Source organism: Ranitomeya imitator, chromosome 7, assembly GCF_032444005.1.
Source record: "Ranitomeya imitator isolate aRanImi1 chromosome 7, aRanImi1.pri, whole genome shotgun sequence".
In the NCBI taxonomy this organism is placed as follows: Eukaryota; Metazoa; Chordata; class Amphibia; order Anura; family Dendrobatidae; genus Ranitomeya; species Ranitomeya imitator.
In genome coordinates this window covers 172,353,694-172,375,446 of record NC_091288.1, presented here as the reverse complement: position 1 = coordinate 172,375,446, position 21,753 = coordinate 172,353,694, and the positions used below count along the sequence as shown (strand labels likewise).

Genomic DNA, 21,753 nt, shown 5'->3' with positions numbered 1-21,753 from the left:
AAACATGCAACACACTTCAGGCTAACACACACACACACACACACACACACACACACACACACACACACACACTAGTCTGCAGGGAAAGTTAGTGAGTTCCAGACAGTAGTCTGAGGAGGACAGAGGGTCCACGGAGCTGTGCATGTCCACAGAGCTGCAGCTCCCAGAAAGACATTTGAAGGCCGAATTGTTTGCAGCAAGCATGCAGGAGGGGAAGCACAGGAGAGGATATCAGAAGGGGACCAGCCCCGAGCAGGCTGCCTCCTTCTGAGGCGCAGAGACCGGTAGCCGGAACACCGAGGTTGTAAGGACCTCTGACTTACATCAGAGACCAGCAGGACAGCTGAACTCTACTTTACCTGTGTGACCTAACACCCAGGAGGCACGATGACAAACTTAAAGGCTGGGGCGTGCTAGAGTCCCTATAATCTGCCTCAAATCACCAGTCATACGGGTTATGTCCTATCCAATCTAGGGGACAGAGAGAGAACATCTGTGAGGACCTTATGAGAAGTTTAGCAGTAAGGGCCTACACCACCACGGCACTAGAGGAAAGGCTTTTATTCTCCACTTGGACAAGGGGACTCTGGACTTGCCTCCAAACCGACCAGACTCTGCCTGCCCTGTGATCTGCTGCCTTGGACTGTAGATGCTGGAGTCATCAGTAAAGGTAATAGAAACTGCAACCTTGTGTTCTCGTTCTCTGCACCGCCCACCATTCACAGTCTACATACCAGGAAGCTCTGGGGATATACTTCACCTGTGGGAAGGTATACCATCTAGCTGCCATAGCATCACCCCAGCAGACCCCTTAAAGCAGCGTCGGTCACCCTGACCGAATGCCACAGGTGGCATTACAACTTTTGGGGTCCATTTTCTCCTGTTACCCTATGTAAAATAAAACAAATTGGAGCTGAAGCAAATTTTTTGTGAAAAAAGTTAAATGTTCATTTTTATTTAAACATTCCAAAAATTCCTGTGAAACACCTGAAGGGTTAATAAACTTCTTCAATGTGGTTTTGAGCACCTTGAGGGGTGCAGTTTTTAGAATGGTGTCACACTTGGGTACTTTCTATCATACAGGCCCCTCAAAATGACTACAAATGAGATGTGGTCCCTAAAAAAAAAAAAAAAAAAAAAAAAAAAAAAAGTAAAAAAATGAGAAATTGCTGGTCAACTTTTAACCCTTATAACTCCCTAACAAAAAAAATGTTGGTTCCAAAATTGTGCTGATGTAAAGTAGACATGTGGGAAAGGTTACTTATTAAGTATTTTGTGTGACATCTCTGATTTAATTGCATAAAAATTCAAAGTTGGAAAATTTTCAAAATTTTCACCAAATTTCCGTTTTTTTTCACAAATAAACGCAGGTAATAGCAAAGAAATTTTACCACTATCATGAAGTACAATATGTCACGAGAAAACAATGTCAGAATCACCGGGATCCGTTGAAGCGTTCTAGAGTTATAGCCTCATAAAGGGACAGTGGTCAGAATTGTAAAAATTGGCTCGGTCATTAACGTGCAAACCACCCTTGGGGGTAAAGGGGTTAAAGTCTTCCTTCAACCTTAACTATGTTACTATTAGGCCAGTTTCACACGTCAGTGGCTCCGGTACGTGAGGTGACAGTTTCCTCACGTACCGGAGCCACTGACTCACGTAGACACATTCAATTCAATGCATCTGTGCAGATGTCATTGATTTTTTGCAGACCGTGTCTCCGTGTGCCAAACACGGAGACATGTCAGTGTTCATGGGAGCGCACGTATTACATAGACCCATTAAAGTCAATGCGTCCGTGTAAAACACGTACCGCACACGGACGTTGTCCGTGTGCAGTCCGTGTGCCGTGCAGGAGACAGCGCTCCAGTAAGCGCTGTCCCCCCCACATGGTGCTGAAGCTGCGATTCATATCTTCTGTGCAGCAGCGTTTGCTGTAAAGAAGATATGAATAATCCATTTTTTTTAAGTTTATCATGTATAAAATAAAGGTCCATGTCCCCACCCCCCTCCCACCCCCTGTGCGCCCGCCCGCTGTTCTGAAAATACTCACCCAGCTCCTTCGTTGGCTGTCGCTGCTTCCTGTCCTGGCCGCACCGTCTACTGTATGCGGTCACGTGGGGCCGCCGATTACAGTCATGAATATGCGGCTCCACCTCCCATACTGTAAATGAGCAACCCCACGTGACCGCATACAGTAGAAGGTGCGGCCAGGAGAGGAAGCAGCGACAGCCAACGAAGGAGCTGGGTGAGTATTTTCAGAACAGCAGGCAGGCGCACAGGGGGTGGGGACATGGACCTTTATTTTATACACGGTAAACTTAAAAAAAACCACCGGATTACGTACCGGTAATGCTCTTTTATAGAGCTACGACAGCACCCACAGAGAGGAAATCCGCCCCTAGGAACAGGAAACCCTACGGAGAGAAAAGGGGCGGTCCCCCTCGCTCCCACAGTTTGGGTTACAGAGATTGCGAGGAACCGCCCACCAGTTTTAGTAGACAATTCTTTATCATCATTTATTATAATTTAACTACGTATAACTACAAGAATCCACCACCCTTAACAGTGCTCATATGTACACTAATATATATATAAATGGGAGGGAAGTGAAGGGGTGCTGTCGTGGCTCTATAAAAGAGCATTACCGGTACGTAATCCGGTGTTTTCTCTTCGCCACGACAGCACCCACTGAGAGACTTTCAGAGATAGTTATTTGGGGGGGGGGGATTATCGTATTAAGGACTGATCTACCGAAACACAAGTCAGTGGAGGCAGATAGATCTAATCTATAGTGACTATAGAAGGAGAAGACCAGGTTGCGGCCTTACATATGAGTTCTATAGGAACCTCTGCTCGCTCAGCCCAGGATGATGCTATCGCCCGGGTGGAATGTGCCTTCACAGTCTCAGGTGGATTCTCCCCTTTAGAGGAATAGGCCAGGTGTATCGCCTCCCGAATCAATCGGGATAGTGTGCCTTTTGTAACACCAGATCCTTTCCTTTGACCCTGGAAGGAAACAAAGAGAGCCCTGCTCTTCCTCCAGGCGCTAGTCCTATCCAGATAAGTTATTATAGCCCTTCTCACATCTAAAGTATGGTACTTCTCCTCCTCCTGGTCTGTAGGATTATTATAGAAAGAAGGATCTCTTGAGATCTATGGAATTTTGTACACATTTTAGGTAGGTAGGAAGGGTCTGTTTTCAGGACAATTCTATCAGGAAATATTGACATAAAGGGAGGATCTACTGATAGCGCCTGTATGTCACCTACTCTTCTTGCCGATACTAACGCGACAAGAAGAACGGTCTTAAGTGAAATATATTTAATGTGAGCTGAGTCTAGAGGCTCAAATGGATGACCTGTTAAGGCTTCCAGGACCAAATTAATATCCCAAGGAGGCATCTGGGGAATCTGAACTGGCTCTGATCTCTGGCAAGCTGAAATAAATCTAGCTATCCATCTATTACCCGCAACATTGTGACTATACAAGGCCCCTAGAGCAGAAACTTGTACCTTCAGAGTATTAACTGAAAGGCCTAGGTCACGTCCTTTTTGAAGAAATTCTAGAATAGTGGAGATGGGAATTTCACTAGACAATGCTGATGGATAGAGATCTAGAAATTTCCTCCACACTCTCACATATATGTCAGTAGTGGATCTTTTCCTACTTGTCAATAAGGTATTAATTACACTATCGGAGAAGCCTCTTAATTTTAACAGCTGCCTCTCAAATTCCAGGCTGTCAACCTTAGTCCCTTCACATGAGGGTGGTTGAAGGGCCCCTGGGAAAGAAGATCCTGATCCTCTGGGAGGATCCACGGATCCGAGATGGACATGGCTCTGAGCAGGGAAAACCATGGTCCTTTTGGCCAAAACGGGGCAATCAGGATTATATTTGCCCGGTCCTCTCTTATCTTCCTGATTACCGTTGGTAGAAGAATCAGAGGAGGAAAAGCGTATGCTTTCTGAAATGTCCAAGGAGTCTGAAGGGCATCGAGAATATCGGGATTGTCGGCCCGGAACATTGAAGCGAATCTTTTTAGTTCTCGGTTTTGTCTTGTGGCGAAGAGATCTATCTCGGGTATACCCCATTTCATAGTTATCATTTTGAAAATGTGATGATTTAGGACCCATTCCCCTTGGTGGAGGGTATGACGACTGAGGAAGTCTGCTCTTGAGTTGTCCACTCCTCTGACATGCAGCGCTGACAGGGACAGAAGATGTTCTTCGGCTATGGTTATAAAGTCTTCGGTTATAGACATAAGTGTTCCTGATTTTGTTCCTCCTTGATGATTGATATAGGCGACTGATGTCATGTTGTCGGACAGAATTCTGGTATGTGTCCCGTGTAGCTGCGGAAGGAATTCACAGAGCATGATAGATAGCTTTTAGCTCTCTTATATTAGAAGAGTCGTCTGACTCCGTGACTGACCATAATCCTTGGACTAAATGATCTTTTAAATGTGCGCCCCAGCCAGTAGGACTGGCATCAGTATATATTATATTTGAGGGTTTAACTACCCAGGGGACTCCACTGACCAGGTTTCTTGGTTCTAGCCACCATATCAGAGATTGGATTACTTTATTAGAAAGGGAAATTTAAATATTTAAATGACCATGAGATTTTTCTTCATGTAAAATTGCATACTGCAAATGCCTCGAATGAAATTGGGCCCATGGAACCGCTGGGATACATGACGTGAAGGAGCCAAGAAGGGACATGCCTTCTCTCAAAGAAATTAGGGGTTTATCTATTACCGACTGAACCTTATTCCTAACCGTTATTTGTTTAGTTTCCAGAAGGAAACATTTCTGGCTTGTAGAATCTAATATAATTCCCAGAAAAATTTGCCGAGTTGTTGGGATCAGTCTAGATTTTTCCCAGTTTATTATCCAACCCAATCTTTGCAGAGATGCTATCATATCACACAACCGTTGTTGACATTGCGAAGGAGAATTTCCTACTACTAAGATGTCATCTAAGTAGGGAATTACGAGAGTGTCTTTTAGTCTTAGATATGACATTACCTCCGCCATTAGTTTAGTGAATACTCTTGGGGCTATAGATAGCCCAAAAGGCATTGCAGTATACTGAAAGTGTCGGACACACCCATTCAATACAATCGCTACACAGAGATATTGTTGATACTCTGCATAAATAGGTAGATGGTAATACGCATCTTTAAGGTCGAGAACTGTCATAAAGCAATAGGGAAACAGGAGTTTAATGGTGGACCGGATAGACTCCATCTTAAAGGTTTGATTTTCTAGGTAGATGTTTAATTTTTTAAGATTAATAATAGTTCTGAATGTTCCATCTGGTTTAGGAATCAGAAATAAGGGGGAATAGAATCCTTTCCCCTCCTGTAGGAATGGAACCTCCACCAAGACTCCCTTAGCTAGGAGATTCATTACCTCCTGCTTCAATGCCTCTTGTTGTAATTGAGACTTTAATGAAGTCAATAGAAATGAGTCCGGAGGGACTCGGGGAAAATTTTAATTGTAACCCAGATGTGATAAGGTTATTTGCCCAAATATTTGCTGTTATGGCCCGCCATTGATTAGCGAAGGAGGACAATCTGCCTCCCACAGGTAGATCTGTCCTAACGGGTTTTTCTTCAAACTTGAAAGGGCGCTTCCCAAAGAACGCACCCCTTTGTTTTGTATCTCTTGTGGCCCAGCGATCCTGGTTCTTAAACTCCTTCCTTTTATTAAATGCGGGCTTTCGGAACGCTCTCCTATAAAATGGAAGGTAATTATTACTATTTGGAAAGCCTTTCTTCCTTTCCCCTGCTTTAGTTAAAATCTCATCCAGTTTGGTACCAAACAGGTACTCACCCTGACATGGGAGGCTGCATAACTTAGACTTGGTCTGAGGGTCACCCTTCCAGCCCTTAAGCCATAGGGCCCTACGTGCTGCATTGGTTAATCCTGCCGACTTGGCTGCCAGGCGGATAGAGTCGGCAGACGAGTCCGCTAGAAAGGCTGTGGCACCTCTAATTAGGGGTATGGAGGACAATAATTTTTCTCGAGAGAGACCTCCTTTCAGCCCTTCTTCCAAGTCACTCAGCCAAACAAGCATGGATCTTGCGGTGCATGTGGCTGAGATTGCCGGTTTAAAAGCCCCTGCAGAAGTCTCCCATGCTCTTTTAAGAAGTGAATTGGCTTTGCGATCTAGAGGATCTTGCAACGAGCCTGAATCCTCTACAGGCAGTAAGATCTCTTTGATGTAGACGCCACAGCTGCGTCTACTTTTGGGGCTTTTGACCATGTTGCTAATTCTTCATCATTAAAGGGGTAGCGTCTTTTTGAGGATGGTGGTAACCCCCTCTGCCCCTGACTTTCCCACTCTTTTTTGATCAAACTCTTTACTGCCGTTATTACCGGAAAAGAGGGTCTCTTCTTTTCGGATAGGCCGGCAAACATAATGTCTTGCTGTGTTTTAGGGACTTTAAGATCTTCTATGCCCATGGTATTGCAAACTGATCTCACCAGATTGTCAATGCTGTCTGTGGGGAAGCACGTATCCTGATCCTCATCTGAGGATACCTCCTGCTGCGATCTATCTGAGTTTGATTCCTCTAACTCAGAGGCCTGATCGGATACAGGTGAAACGTATCCTTTTTTCTCCTTAATACGTGGCTCTCTGCCAACGCTTTGTAGGGCTCGTAATTCTTCCCTGATCATGGCCCTTATATCCTCTGATTTGACTGAGGCTTCCTCACGTAACGTTGATTTTATACATGAATCACATAGTCTTTTAGTGTAACTATCCGGAAGGGGCTGGATACATAACGCACACTGCTTGTGTTTCGCTTTTGCCTTCCTTTTTGCCTATTATAAAGGGAGAGGGACAATAATCAGACTAGTGGGGTAGATGCACACTCACCCAGAAGCTGACCGATCAGGTACTGGCTGAGGAGGAGACACAGATGCAGGTGGCTTCCTTTTGGACGATCCACTCTGTCTAGAGCGGCTGCTGCTGCTGGCATGGCTGCGAAGGGTGTTGGCGGTAACTTCTAGAGAAGGTACCGCAGGCTCCCTTGTAGAATCCATTCTGGACGCCGGGATGCAGCGCCGGCGTCCTTTTCACATGGGGGCCGCCATGTTCTTCCTGTTGAACCCGGAAGTGCTAACCACTTCCGGGTCGCGGCCATATTGTGTACTCCGGCGCTGTTACCCGGCTTCAGCGCTGGCGTCGTCTCACTCCTCCGCACCCCGGAAGCTTACCAGCACTTCCGGGGGCGTACACTGGGCTCCACACCGCACAAGCGTCCGCCGAGGACGGCGCGACACTACCACCTGGTGCTTGCCCCGCAGACCGCCGGACATCTGCCGCGAACCGACCCCACGACCCGGTCTCGCAACGTCTGCCAGCAGAGGGGGGAAAACTGAATCAGCACCCCCGACGCTGCATCCAGTCCTGGAGCCCTTGCCGTCCTCACAGGTAAACTGCGCAAGCGGCGTCCAGGCTGGGAATCCTCTTCTCCGTGGATCTTCCCGTAGGAACAGGAAACCAAAACTGTGGGAGCGAGGGGGACCGCCCCTTTTATCTCTCCGTAGGGTTTCCTGTTCCTAGGGGCGGATCCCCTCTCTCAGTGGGTGCTGTCGTGGCGAAGAGAAAAAAATGGATTATTCATGGGGGGGTGGCACAGGGGGTGGGGACCTGGATCTGGATTTTACACACAATTATTCATATCTTCTCTACAGCAAACGCTGCTGCAGGGAAGATATGAATGGGGCTTCAGCACGATGCAGGGGACAGCGCTAAACTTTAGTGCTGTCTCCGGCACGGTGCGTGTGGTACCCAGTGGGCACACGGGCGGCACACGTGTGCCACACTGATGTGCCACAGAAATGCACAGGCACACGGACACAGATAATTCCGGTACCGATTTTTCCGGTACCGGAATTATCTGGACGTGTGAGACTGCCCTTAAAGAGTCATAAGTGGAAGCAAAGTAAAACAAACAATGGCCAAAGCAACTGAAAAACATGATGTTTCGACCCCTCCCGGGTCTTAATCATAGAGTCACTGAAAGACAAGGACATAATCAATTCAACTATACATACAGTCATAGATTACAATAAATATTTAGTGACATCCAAAGTTGCAAAATAATGGAAACACAGGACCCTGCGGCCGTTGGAGTAGCAAGGAAAATCAAATATAAAGAACCAAGCTAAAATGAAGCATGGAAACGACAGAAGAGGCAAATTAGTATGTGACTGGCAATGTTAGGGTATATGTTCAGGTGGCTTATATGCAAAGGTTTTTTTTCGTGTTCGTTTTTAAGTCTGCGGCACATTAGAGTAGCAGTTTTTACAAAATGTCAGTATATGCAGCATACTTTGCAGTGCAACAATGCATTATCACTGCAGTCTTATTCTATAGACTTAACTTTTGGCACAAAAACGCAGCAGGAGATTTCTGATGTCTCAGACTTTGCTTGGCACGTCAAAATGCAGCAGATAATTATTTGCATAAAAATAAAAAAAAATGACTAGTGTAAACTTAGCCATAGGCTACATTCCCCAATTAACTTTTGGTGCTTTTTTTTATGCTGCATGAAAATCACAGCATCTTGCAGTTCTAAGAAGGTGGATGGGATGTATAGAAATTTCACACCTGTTTTTCAGCACAGCATAAACCAACCTGCGATTTGCGTTTCATGTAGACAGCATGTCAATTTCTCTTGCAGGTATGCAGAGTTTTCTCGGACAGAAAAAAAAAAAAACAAAAAAAAAAACCACAAGTGCATTTTTAGTGTGTTTCCGCAGACAGAACACATGTAATCTGCACCAAAATAGATCAGTATAGTTTCAAATTCATATACCAGGCAGTAATAAACAAAAATCATCTTTATGACAAGAAAAAAAGTCTTGAGCAATAACCCATGTTGAGTAGGTGCAACATCAAAGGTTCATAGTGGGAATGTAGCCTCAGGTTAATTGGAAGTCTGGTAAAAGTTACCTAAATTGTGCCAAGATTGCCCTTGTGATAGATCCCTAAAAATGCAGCCATGTGATACACTCACCCGAAAGCAGTTTCCTCCTTCTTCAGGATCACAGTGTTTAGCAGCGCTGCAGTGACAAATTCCCATGTCTCCTGCATTGAAAGAAACAAATGCAGATGGTTGTTTTCTGGAGTTTAATGGGTTACACATTCTAGGAATCATTAAAAAAGAATAACCTGCTTGTCTGGCAAATACTTCAGAAGCGGATATACAAATGGTGCAACCTGCAGCCATCCAGGGGCCACATGGTAAGGGGCCACTTCTACCTCCAAAGCAGCTTCTGTCATATATGGCTACTTTCACACTGGCGTTTTTTGCCAGACGTCGCAATGCGTCGTTTATGGCAAAAACCGCATCCTGCAAAGTTGTTTGCAGGATGCGTTTTTGCCCCATAGATTAACATTAGCGACGCATTGCGACGCTTTGGCACACGTCGCAACCGTTGTGGGACGGTTGCGCCGTGTTGTGGCGGACCACCGAGAGCAAAAAAACGTTACACGTAACGTTTTTTGCTCTTGACGGACCGCTTTTTCCGACCGCGCATGTGCGGCCGGAACTCCGCCCCCACCTCCCCGCACCTCACAATGGGGCAGCGGATGCGCCGGAGAAATGTATCCGCTGCACCCGCTGTGCAGTGCGTCAAACGCTAGCGTTGGAATCTCTGCCCGACGCATTGCGACGGGGAGATTCCGACGCTAGTTTGAAAGTAGCCATAGACTGCACTGGACCCAAACACTGTTCTTGCACAAGGTCCCTTGTTAGCCTTTGTCCACCCCTGAATCTACTGGTATTAAACACTCTACATAAAAAAATAAATGGCATCACCTTCTGCAAGAAAACCTAATCCCAACCAGGGCTTCTGTTCACTTCCACTGGTGCTCTAATGTGCAATGTCTCCCTGTGAACACCCTTATAATGGCTGACGATGTGATCCCACCCAATGGAAATCCCTAATTGGAGCAAATGTTCACAGCTCAAAGCTACATCTGTAAGGCTATGTGCACACTTTGCAGATTCCACTGCGGATTTTTCCGCAGCGGAATTGCAAAATCCGCAGTGAAAACCCATCGCGGTTTTTACTGCGGATTTATCGCGGTTTTTACTGCGTTTTCTTCTGCGGATTTTCAACTGCAGTTTTCTATTGGAGCAGCTGAAAATCCGCAGAAAAGAAGTGACATGCTGCGGAATGTAATCCGCAGCGTTTCCGCGCTGATTTTTCTGCAGCATGTGCACAGCGTTTTTTGTTTCCCATAGGTTTACATTGAAATGTAAACTCATGGGAAACTGCTGCGGATCCGCAGCGGTCAAATCCGCTGCGGATCCGCAGCAAAATCCGCAAAGTGTGAATATAGCCTTAGGCTACTTTCACACATAAGGTTTTTTTCATTACGGCTCTTTTTTTTTTAGAAAAACCAGGGGAAAAAACAAAACGGAACCGGTTTCTTCCCATTGACTTGTATTAGCGATGGATTGCGCCACATTGCCCACCGTTCCTTCCGTTTTTTTCCGGATCTGGCAAAAATTTACATTCCTGAATCTGGGAAAAACAAATTCAACAAATTGATTCTCACAGTTTTCTGTAAGCGGCTGCGGAATAAAAGCGATAACAGTAAGTAAATATTTAGTTCTTCTAGTGGAGTTTTTGCTGTAAATGTGACACAATTGCTTTAAAATTTCACACAATTGTGGGGAAAATACAATATAATTTCACTGTGTAAATAGACCCTACATGTGATTTGTGGCAATCTGTGGCCGGAGTACTTTGCTGTACACCTTTTCGCTTGGATTGAACGCATTTGATCGTTAACTTGGATCAAACAGACACGTCTCCATTTCTTTTTCTTTGTGGACAAAAACAATATGGACAAGTGAACATCCCAAAGACAATAATGGGTATGTGTCCAGTAAAAACACACTAACGGAACATACATATGTGAAAAACCTATGACTGAGTGAGGCCTTTAAGTCTGGCTCATGTGAGCTTATGAGAAATTATCTGTTTTCCATCTAGAAAAAAAACTAATTTTTCACCTGTTTAGTAATTTGTGTGCCATTGATATATCATCTGTATGTCCGTTTTTTATATCCATAAGACATCTGTACAACATTTGTTGTTTACATATACAATTTAACATATAATAATAGGCCAAACCGAGTTTTCTTTTCTAATAATTTTATATAAAAAAAAAAAGATGGTTTCACTGTGATATCCATTTTTGATGCACTCATCATAGGGCAATTCTGAGCCAAAAACGGATTAGACTAGTGCATGCTATGATAGTTTACATGAGTCTTGTTGGTCCGTGTGTAAAAGCGTTGACTTGTAAGGCTATGTGCACACGTTGCGTTTTTTAAGCGTTTTTTTTCTGCTGCGGAGACGCTTACAAAATGCATCACATTATTTTTAATGGAATTCCGCATTGTTGTGCCCATGCTGCATTTTTTTCCGCAGCGGAAACGCATCGGGGAAAAAAAAACACAGCACGCTCATTAACTTTGCGGAATCGTGGTGATTTTGCCGCTATATAATTGTATTGGGACACATAGAAAAACGCAAGAAAAAAGCGACAAATCCGCAATAAAAACACACAAAAAACGCTGTGGAAAATTCTGCTTAGATTCTGCAACGTTGGCACATAGCCTAAGGGTGTGTTTCCATGTGCAGGAAACGCTGCGTGTTTGACGCTGCATAGAGAAGCAGCGTCCAGATGTTACAGCATAGTGGAGGGGATTTTATTAAATCCCATCTCCACTATGCGTGGTAACACGCACGCGGCGGCCCTGCGACTCCGGACATGCGGCATCATCGCGTCCCAGAAGGGGGCGGAGCTTAGCGCAGGGCGGGTTTGCCGCTCCGACTAAACCGCCGGCCATCCTGAAGGTGGACACGTACCCTAGTAGTCTGTGTGCTGGTTGTATGCTATGCTCATCAGAACATACCATAACTGTACGTGCACACAATGGCTCCCATTCATCACAGCTTTTACACCAGAAGTCCAGAGTACAAAAACTTTGAAAAGTCAAACATTTTTTGCAAGTTTTGGCATTTTCAAAATCGTTTTGCCCAGCTCCGTTGGGCAAAGTAAAATAAGGGCATTAAGTAAAATAGGCAGTATAAGCCCCATATACGGTTTCTGCCCCCATATAGCCCTCTATATACAGTATGAGCCCCATATACCATCCTATATACAGTGTGAGCCCCCATATAGCCTCCTATATAAAGTATGAGCCCCTATACAGCCTCCTATGTACAGTAACACCCCACGCATAGCTCATTGTATACAGTGTGACCCCGCACATTCGCACATTGCCTCCTGTATATAGTCTGAGCCCCCATATAGCCTCCCATATACAGTATGAACCCGCACATCCCATATTAATTTAAAAAAAAAAAGACATACTAATCTCGCTCCCGTTCTCCTGGCACTCTACTGCAGTCCCTAAGGCTCCACTTCTATTCTGGCCAGCACGTACATGCTAGCGCCAGCTTATGATGTCAATGCACCAGCACATGACGTCGCAGAGATGACAGGAGCTCCCCTGGAGCCACGCTGGCATTCTGCATCATCGGCAGCGCGGCATCAGGAAAGCTCCCTGCCGGAATATGTGCACTGCAGATGACGCCGCACATATCATTATCATGATGGCAATCTGGCGATGGGCCCCCAGAGCCTCGTATTGTGGTAGCCTAGATTGCCCTCCATTATAATCCGCCTATGTACGGACAATACGAATATCATCAGTGTGCTGCACGTGTTTTAGAGTTGCATTGATCCTTTCTATTCGTGATCGAATGAAAAAAAGTCCTGCTCCAGGAATCCCATAAAACGTGTGAACTCCCCTGACAGGGTTGGTGACTATTAGGGTATGTGCACACGTAGTTTTGAGCTCAGCGGATTTTTCCTCAGCGGATTTGAGAAATCCGCACGTAAAAGGCACTGCATTTTACCTGCGAATTTACCGCGGATTTTGTGCGGATTCCACCTGCGGTTTTACACCTGCGGATTCCTATAGAGAAGCAGGTATAAACCGCTGCGGAATCCGCACAAAGAATTGCCATGCTACGAAATGTAAACGGCAGCGTTTCTGCACTTTTGTTCCGCAGCATGGGCACTGCGGATTGCGTTTTCCATAGGTTTACATTGTACTGTAAATGCATGGAAAGCAGCTGCGAATCCACAGCGTCAAATCCGCTGTGGATCCACAGCAAAATCTGCAACGTGTGCACATAGCCTCATGCTGTTATAATGGATTTTACGGATCATCAATAAATTTTCCTTTTATGGGATCTGGACTTTTTTCTTCATTCGATTAGTAAGCCTGCTGCACTGCTGACCCGTCTGTGCTTTGGATGATCCCTGGCTTCGTTTGGGTGAGCTGAATTATTCCCTTCTTTTTTCATTCGAAATGGCGTAAAAAAAACAAAAAACAGACGGGTCTCCATGAGTTTTGCACGGACACACAGTTAAAAAATATGGACATGTGAACAGCACCATAGATTATAATGGGTACGTGTTGTTTACAAAGGGTGAAGTGTGAGGCTTTTTGCTGTAAGATGCAGCCTGTGTGTCCTTCACACGAATGAAAATGGGAGTGGATTAAGAATGCATATGATGTACTAGATTGTGGCCCGATTCTAACGCATCGGGTATTCTAGAATATGCATGTCCTCATAGTATATGGACAATGATGATTCCAGAATTCGCGGCAGACTGTGCCCGTCTGCCTCACAAAAATCGGAATAAAAAGCGATCAAAAAATGTCACGTGCCCGAAAATGGTACCAATACAAACGTCAACCCGTCCCGCAAAAAACAAAAACCTCACATGACTCTGTGGACCAAAATATGGAAAAACTATAGCTCTCAAAATGTGTTGACGCAAAAACTATTTTTTGCAATAAAAAGCGTCTTTTAGTGTGTGACAGCTGCCAATCAAAAAAATCCGCTATAATAACCCGCTATAAATAGTAAATCAAACCCCCCTTCATCATAACCCTTAGTTAGTGAAAAATAATAAAATAAAAAAAGTAGTTATTTCCATTTTTCCATTACGGTTGGGGCTAGGGTTGGGATTAGGGCTAGGGTTTCGTGTTAGGGCTAGGGTTAGGGGCTAAAGTTAGGGTAAGGTTTTGGATTACATTTACAGTTGGGATTAGGGTTGGGATTAGGGTTAGGGGTGTGGTTAGGGGTGTGTTGGGGTTAGGGGTGTGGTTAGGGTTATGGTTAGGGTTGGGATTTGGGTTAGGGGTGTGTTTGAGTTAGGGTTTCAGTTAGAATTGGGGGGTTTCCACTGTTTAGGCACATCAGGCGCTCTCCAAAGGCGACATGGCGTCCGATCTCAATTACAGCCAATTCTGCGTTGAAAAATTAAAACAGTGCTCCTTCCCTTCCGAGCTCTCCCGTGCGCCCAAACAGGAGTTTACCCCAACATATGGGGTATCAGCGTACTCAGGACAAATTGGACAACAACTTTTGGGGTCCAATTTCTCTTGGTACCCTTGGGAAAATAAAAAATTGGGCCTAAAAAAACATTTTTGTGGTAAAAATTATTTTTTATTTTCACGGCTCTGCGTTATAAACTGTAGTGAAACACTTGGGGGTTCAAAGTTCTCACAACACATCTAGATAAGTTCCTTGAGGGGTCTAGTTTCCAGTATGGGGTCACTTATGGGGGGTTTCTACTGTTTAGGTACTTCAGGGGCTCTGCAAATGCAACATGATGCCTGCAAACCAATCCATCTAAGTCTGCATTCCAAACGGCGCTCCTTCCCTTCCGAGCTCTGCCATGCGCCCAAACAGTGGTTTCCCCCCCACATATGGGGTATCAGTGTACTCAGGACAAATTGGGCAACAACGTTTGTGGTCCAATTTCTCCTGTTACCCTTGGGAAAATACAAAACTTGGGCTGAAAAATAATTTTTGTGGAAAAAAAAAAAGGATTTTTTTTATTTTCACGGCTCTGCCTTATAAACTGTAGTGAAACACTAGGGGGTTCAAAGTTCTCACAACACATCTAGATAAGTTCCTTAGGGGGTTTACTTTCCAAAATGGTGTCACTTGTGGGGGGTTTCAATGTTTAGGCACATCAGGGGCTCTCAAAACGCGACATGGCGTCTGATCTCAATTCCACGGTAAGGAAACACGGCACTCAGTAGATATGAGGGTTGGCGGTGCTCAAGTAGTGTGTCCACCCCGTATATTAAAGATGAATGAAACTTGGCAATTTTTGAGAAGAAAAGCTTCTTAGTTTATTGATGCATCCAGACAAACAAAACCGCTAAACGTTTTCGGTCCACACCGGACCTTCGTCAGAGCGTTTCTTAGACATTGACTGGATGAGGAAGCTAATGAGCCTGAATGAGCGTCAGCCAGAGCACGGGATATAGGAGCTGCAGTCTGCAGGATCACAAAGGAATGTGAAGCGCCAGAGGAGAGGCACAAAGCCTGGAGGGAGTAACGGCGCTGGATCCTGAGCGCTAGTAGTGCAGAGCAGAGGAGAGCGGCGCTGGATTTCATGGGAAAACAGCGCAGTGGGGGCGGCGCCCGGATCCCTTTAATTACAGGCTTGCTATGAGCGCCGACCACAGGGTGGCGCTCACAGCAAGCCAGCATCAACAACCATAGAGGTCTCAAGGAAACCTCTGGTTACTATGCCGAAGCATCGCTGACCCCCAATCATGTGACGGGGTCAGCGATAAGCGCATTTCCGGCCGCACGTCCGGATGCCGTAGTTAAATGCCGCTGTCAGCGTTTGACAGCGGCATTTAACGTCAGCTCAGCACGCAAAAAATAAGCCCTCACCTGACCCCAGATCATGAAAAATAGAGACGCTACAGGTATCGGAAAATGGCACAATTTTTTTTTTTTTAGCTAAGTTTTGAATTGTTTTTTCACCACTTAAAGGGACACTGTCACCTGAATTTGGAGGGAACAATCTTCAGCCATGGAGGCGGGGTTTTTGATTCACCCTTTCCTTACCCGCTGGCTGCATGCTGGCTGCAATATTGGATTGAAGTTCATTCTCTGTCCTCCATAGTACACGCCTGCGCAAGGCAAGATTGCTTTGTGCAGGCATGTACTACGGAGGACAGAGAATGAACTTCAATCCAATATTGAAGCCAGCGTGCAGCCAGCGGGTAAGGAAAGGGTGAATCAAAAACCCAAAAACCCCGCCTCCATGGCTGAAGATTGTTCCCTCCAAATTCAGGTGACAGTGTCCCTTTAAGATACAAAATAACCTAGACATGTTTGGTGCCTATGAACTCGTAATGACCTGGAGAATCATAATGGCAGGTCAGTTTTGGCATTTAGTGAACCTAGCAAAAAAGCCAAACAAAAAACAAGTGTGGGATTGCACTTTTTTTGTAATTTCACCACACTTGGAATTTTTTCCCCATTTTCTAGTACACGACATGGTAAAAACCAATGATGTCGTTCAAAAGTACAACTCGTCCCGCAAAAAATAAGCCTCACATGGCCATATTGACAGAAAAATAAAAAAGTTACGGCTCTGGGAAGGAGGGGAGTGAAAAACGAAAACGCAAAACCGAAAAAGGGCTGCGTCTTGAAAGGGTTAATCTCTTCAGGCTTCGAAATCTGTGAAGCCACGAACATCAGCGATCCCAGTTGCATAAGGACTGAGAAAAAACTCAAAAGCCTGCCAGGTGTGAATTCATGCCACTGTGAGGCTTCGTTCACATTAGCGTTTCGCTAATGTGCGTCGCTGTTGCGTCGGCGACGCAGCGGCGACGCGCCCCTATGTTTAACATGGGGGACGCGTGCGTTTTTTTGGTAGCGTTTTCCGACATGTGCGTCGTTTTCGACGCTAGCGTCGGATGCAAGAAAATGCAACAAGTTGCATTTTTCGTGCGTCCGATTTTCGTCAAAAAACGACGCACGCGTCGCAAAACGCAGCGTTTTTGCGCGCGTTTTTGGTGCGTTGCGTCGCCGACGCACCGGCGCGCAACGCTAATGTGAACGTAGCCTTAGAGGAGCTATAATGGCAAGGTGTGGTCCTGGTATTCAGTCTCCCATCACCTTCGCCAATGACTGCTGTGCCCACGCGTGTCCTCCCGTCAGGGCACACTAGGGTCACAGAGTGTAGTTATGTGACGGACGCTCAGTCACTGGACGCTACCGCAGGAAAACTAACGGTGTCCGAGTCTCGTCTCGTGACACTGTGCCGCGCATGCGTAGAAGACTGCCCATAGCTGGGGCTGTCAGGCGGAAGCAGAGCGAGTGTTGATGATCCGGGCGCTGACGCGGGGGAAGATGGCGGCACCCTCGGGAGCTGAAGCCAGAGCAGGTAATGGTGTGACGGGGGTGACTGGGGAAGAAGGGCATGGCGGCTGTCAGTATAACGGCGTCTCGTTCTGTGTGTTGGCACCGGGAGCCCAGCTGCCCCATAGCATGGAGCAGAGCTGCCAGGCGTGCGCACTGGGGCATTACTACAGCTGTGGTATACCGCCATGTGTCACCTGTGTGTTGTATGGGCACATGATGGGTGGCTCCTCGCCCTCAGTGCCAGGAAGACCCCACCTGCCCTGTGTGCCCACCTGTGGCGGGGTGTTCCATGCCAGGTAGATTCCACTGACCACATGGCACGATGTCCTGGAGACTGAGCAACACCAGTGACTTCTGCTAAATGGTCAGCTGCCCGTACACTGGGCACCATATAACCACCAATATCCCGTCCTGCTGCGCCTATTACCCAAAGACCGGTGCCCACAACCAGGAGTGTAGCTGGGTTCTGTCTTATGGTGGGATCCCGTACACTGGGCACAGGTATAACCAGCACCAGTAGCCCGTCCTGCTGCGCCTGTTACCCAAACATTGGTGCTCACAACCAGGAGTGTAGCTGGGTTCTGTCTTATGGTGGGATCCCGTACACTGGGCACAGGTATAACCAGCACCAGTAGCCCGTCCTGCTGCGCCTGTTACCCAAACATTGGTGCCCACAACCAGGAGTGTAGCTGGGTTCTGCCATATGGTGGGATCCCGTACACTGGGCACAGGTATAACCAGCACCAGTAGCCCGTCCTGCTGCGCCTGTTACCCAAACATTGGTGCCCACAACCAGGAGTGTAGCTGGGTTCTGCCATATGGTGGGATCCCGTACACTGGGCACACGTATAACCAGCACCAATAGCCCATCCTGCTGTGCTATTACCCAAAGACCGGTGCCCACAACCAGGAGAGTAGCTGGGTTCTGCCATTTGGTTGGCCGCTCGTACGCTGGGCACACGTATAATATTACCAGCACCAATAGCCCATCCTGCTGCGCCTATTACCCAAAGACCAATGCCCACAACCAGGAGTGTAGCTGGGTTCTTCCATATGGTGGGATCCCGTACACTGGGCACACGTATAACCAGCACCAATAGCCCGTCCTGCTGCACCTATTACCCAAAGACCGGTGCCCACAACCAGGAGTGTAGCTGGGTTCTGCCATATGGTCGGCGGCTCGTACGCCGGGCACACATATAACCAGCACCAATAGCACATCCTGCTGCGCCTATTACCCAAAGACGGGTGCCCACAACCAGGAGTGTAGCTGGATTCTGCCAAATGGTGTGATCCCGCACACTGGGCACCGTATAACCAGCCCCAATAACCCATCCTGCTGCGCCTATTATCCAAAGACCGGTGCCCACAACCAGGAGTGTAGCTGGGTTCTGCCAAATGGTGGACCGCCCGCACGCTGGCACAAATATAGCCTGTACTGCTGTGTTTATTATCTATAGATATCTATAGACTTGTGCCCATCACCAGGAGTGTAGCTGGGGCCGCCTAATCTGACGCACCCAGCATTCTTCTCTGCAGACAGGGCAGGCTGGCATCTCGTACACCACAGGGTCATATGCTGAATAGCCATCATCTAGACCCCACCTGTATATGATAAGGGTATATCCACTGATACTCTGCTGATTTTGCAAGTTTTCCCCCTTACGAAGAATGGAGAGGTTTGTAATTTCTAACGTAGGTACACTTCACCTGTGAAAGACAGAATCTTAAAAAGAAAAAAAAAATCCAGAAAATCACATTGTATGATTTTTACATAGTTAATTAGCATTTTATTGCATGACATAAGTATTTGCTACAATAGAAAAACAGAACTTAATATTTGGTACAGAAACCTTTGTTTGCAATTAGAGGTCAGACGTTTCCTGTAGTTTTGTCCAAGTTTGCACACACTGCAGCAGGGATTTTAGGCCAACCCTCCATACAGGTCTACTCCAGATCTTTAAGGGTTTTGTGGCTGTTGCTGGGGAACATTGAGTTTCACCTCCCTCCAAAGATTTTCTATTGGGTTCAGGTCTGGAGACTGGCTAGGCTACTACAGGACCTTGAAATGCCTCTAACGGAGCCATTCCTTAGTTACCCTGGCTGTCCATCCTCCATTCAATACGGTGCATTTGTCTTGTCCCCTTTGCAGAAAAGCACCTCCAAAGTATTGTTTTCCTCCCACCATGCTTCACAGTTGGAACTGTGTTCATGGGGTAGTACTCATCCTTCTTCTTCCTTCAAACATGGCGATTTGATAACAAAATGGAGTTCAATATCAACATGATCTATTGTAGTCTCTACTGACCACATGATCCTCTCCCATGCCTGCTCTGGATCATCCAGATGGTCATTGGCAAACTTCAATATGGCCTGGATGTGTGCTGGTGTGAGCAGCTGGTGGAGAGGTTGGAGTGTGATTTCTTGATTTGTATGTACAGATGTTTTTTTTTTATACAGGTAACAAGCTGAGTGCAGAGTAGGAGGGCTTCCTAAAGAATAACTGACAAGTCTGTGAGTGCCAGAATTCTTGCTGGTTGGTAGGTGAGCAAATACTTATTTCATGCAATAAAATGCAATTTAATTATTTAAAAATCATACAATGTGATTTTCTGGTTTTTATTTTTAGATTCTGTCTCCTCACAGTTGAAGTGTACCTACGATAAAAATTACAGATCTCTACATTCTTTGTAGGTGGGAAAACTTGTGTAATCGGCAGTGTATCAAGTACTTATTTTCCCCAATGTAGAAGAAATGACTATTTCCCATGAAGTCCAACCTGTGGCTGGTCTTCATGGGACTACACAGATGGCAGTAACCGAGTCCTTCAGCTGCCATGGGGATCCATTGGCACCACATGATCACGGCAATGGCTGTGTCGCATTATGGTGCCACTTGATTACTACTGTCAAATTGACTGAAGCATTTAACTCTTAAAATACTGTTTTGATCACTGCTGTTACGCTACGTTCACATTTGCGTTGTGCGCCGCTGCGTCGGCGACGCAACGCACAACGCAAATGAAAATGCATCAAAACGCACGCAAAAACGCTGCGTTTTGCGACGCATGCGTCGTTTTTTGCCGAAATTTGGACGCAAGAAAAATGCAACTTGTTGCGTTTTCTTGGCCCGACGCTTGCGGCAAAAAAAACGCATGCGTCACACAAAAACGCATGCGTCCCCCATGTTAAATATAGGGGCGCATGACTCATGCGTCGCCGCTGCGTCGCCCGACGCAAACGCTAATGTGAACGTAGCCTTAGAGGCAGGTACCAGTTGTATAACATTGCTGGCACAAGGTGAACCCATTTTGTACACCAGCAACTGATATGTAACATATATGCGAGTCACATTTTGGGAAGGGTTAAGTCGCTGCGGAGTCTGCTGTAATCACAGGACTTTAATTAGGACTTGTACTTTACAGACGGCGTAATACTCCGTATTTGAGTATGATATTCTGCTTATTTTAGTTGCATCTCTCTTATTCTCTAGCAACCTGTGTCTGTCTCAGCAGGGAGGAAGTAAAGGACTGAAGCAAGTGAAGTGACTTGATTCCAGTATGCAGATTAGAAGTACCATATATACTCGAGTATAAGCCGACCCCCCCTAATTTTGCCACAAAAAACTGGGAAAACTTAATGACTCGAGTATAAGCCTAGGGTGGAAAATGCAGCAGCTACCGGTAAATTTCAGAAGTAAAAATAGATACCAATAAAAGTAAAATTAATTGAGACATCAGTAGTTTAAGTGTTTTTGAATATCCATATTGAATCAGGAGCCCCATTAGATGCTCCATATTAAAATATGCCCCATATAATCCTGCATAAAGAGTAATAAGGGCCCCATAAGATGCTCCATAGAGATATTTGCCCAATATAATGCTGCACAAGTGTTATGGCCCCATAAGATGCTCCGCACAGCCACTTGCCCCATATAGTGCTGCACAAGCGTTATGGCCCCATACAGATGCTCCGCACAGCCACTTGCCCCTTATAGTGCTGCACAAGCGTTATGGCCCCATACAGATGCTCCGCACAGCCACTTGCCCCTTATAGTGCTGCACAAGTGTTATGGCCCCATACAGATGCTCCGCACAGCCACTTGCCCCATATAGTGCTGCACAAGTGTTATGGCCCCATACAGATGCTCCGCACAGCCACTTGCCCCATATAGTGCTGCACAAGTGTTATGGCCCCATACAGATGCTCCGCACAGCCACTTGCCCCATATAGTGCTGCACAAGCGTTATGGCCCCATACAGATGCTCCGCACAGCCACTTGCCCCTTATAGTGCTGCACAAGTGTTATGGCCCCATACAGATGCTCCGCACAGCCACTTGCCCCTTATAGTGCTGCACAAGCGTTATGGCCCCATACAGATGCTCCGCACAGCCACTTGCCCCATTTGCTTTTGCTGCCATAAAAAAAATCACATACTCGCCTCGCTCAG

At 46.2% G+C, this 21,753-nt stretch overlaps 1 protein-coding gene across 12 annotated transcripts in view; it reads left to right on the top strand.

Moving 5' to 3' along the window:
- The first annotated feature begins 17,204 nt into the window (after positions 1-17,204).
- The window catches only part of BFAR (bifunctional apoptosis regulator), a 48,410-nt gene continuing 43,861 nt past the window's right edge, over positions 17,205-21,753 (top strand). The window contains exons 1-4 of one of the 12 annotated variants that reach the window (XM_069734064.1): positions 17,242-17,325; positions 19,764-19,847; positions 19,933-19,993; positions 20,818-20,985. The gene's annotated coding sequence lies outside the window, so the exon portion shown is untranslated. Of the gene's footprint in view, positions 17,326-19,763; positions 19,848-19,932; positions 19,994-20,814; positions 20,986-21,753 lie in introns of those variants that run through there. The other 11 variants (XM_069734061.1, XM_069734069.1, XM_069734068.1 and 8 more) reach the window with 11 other exon arrangements.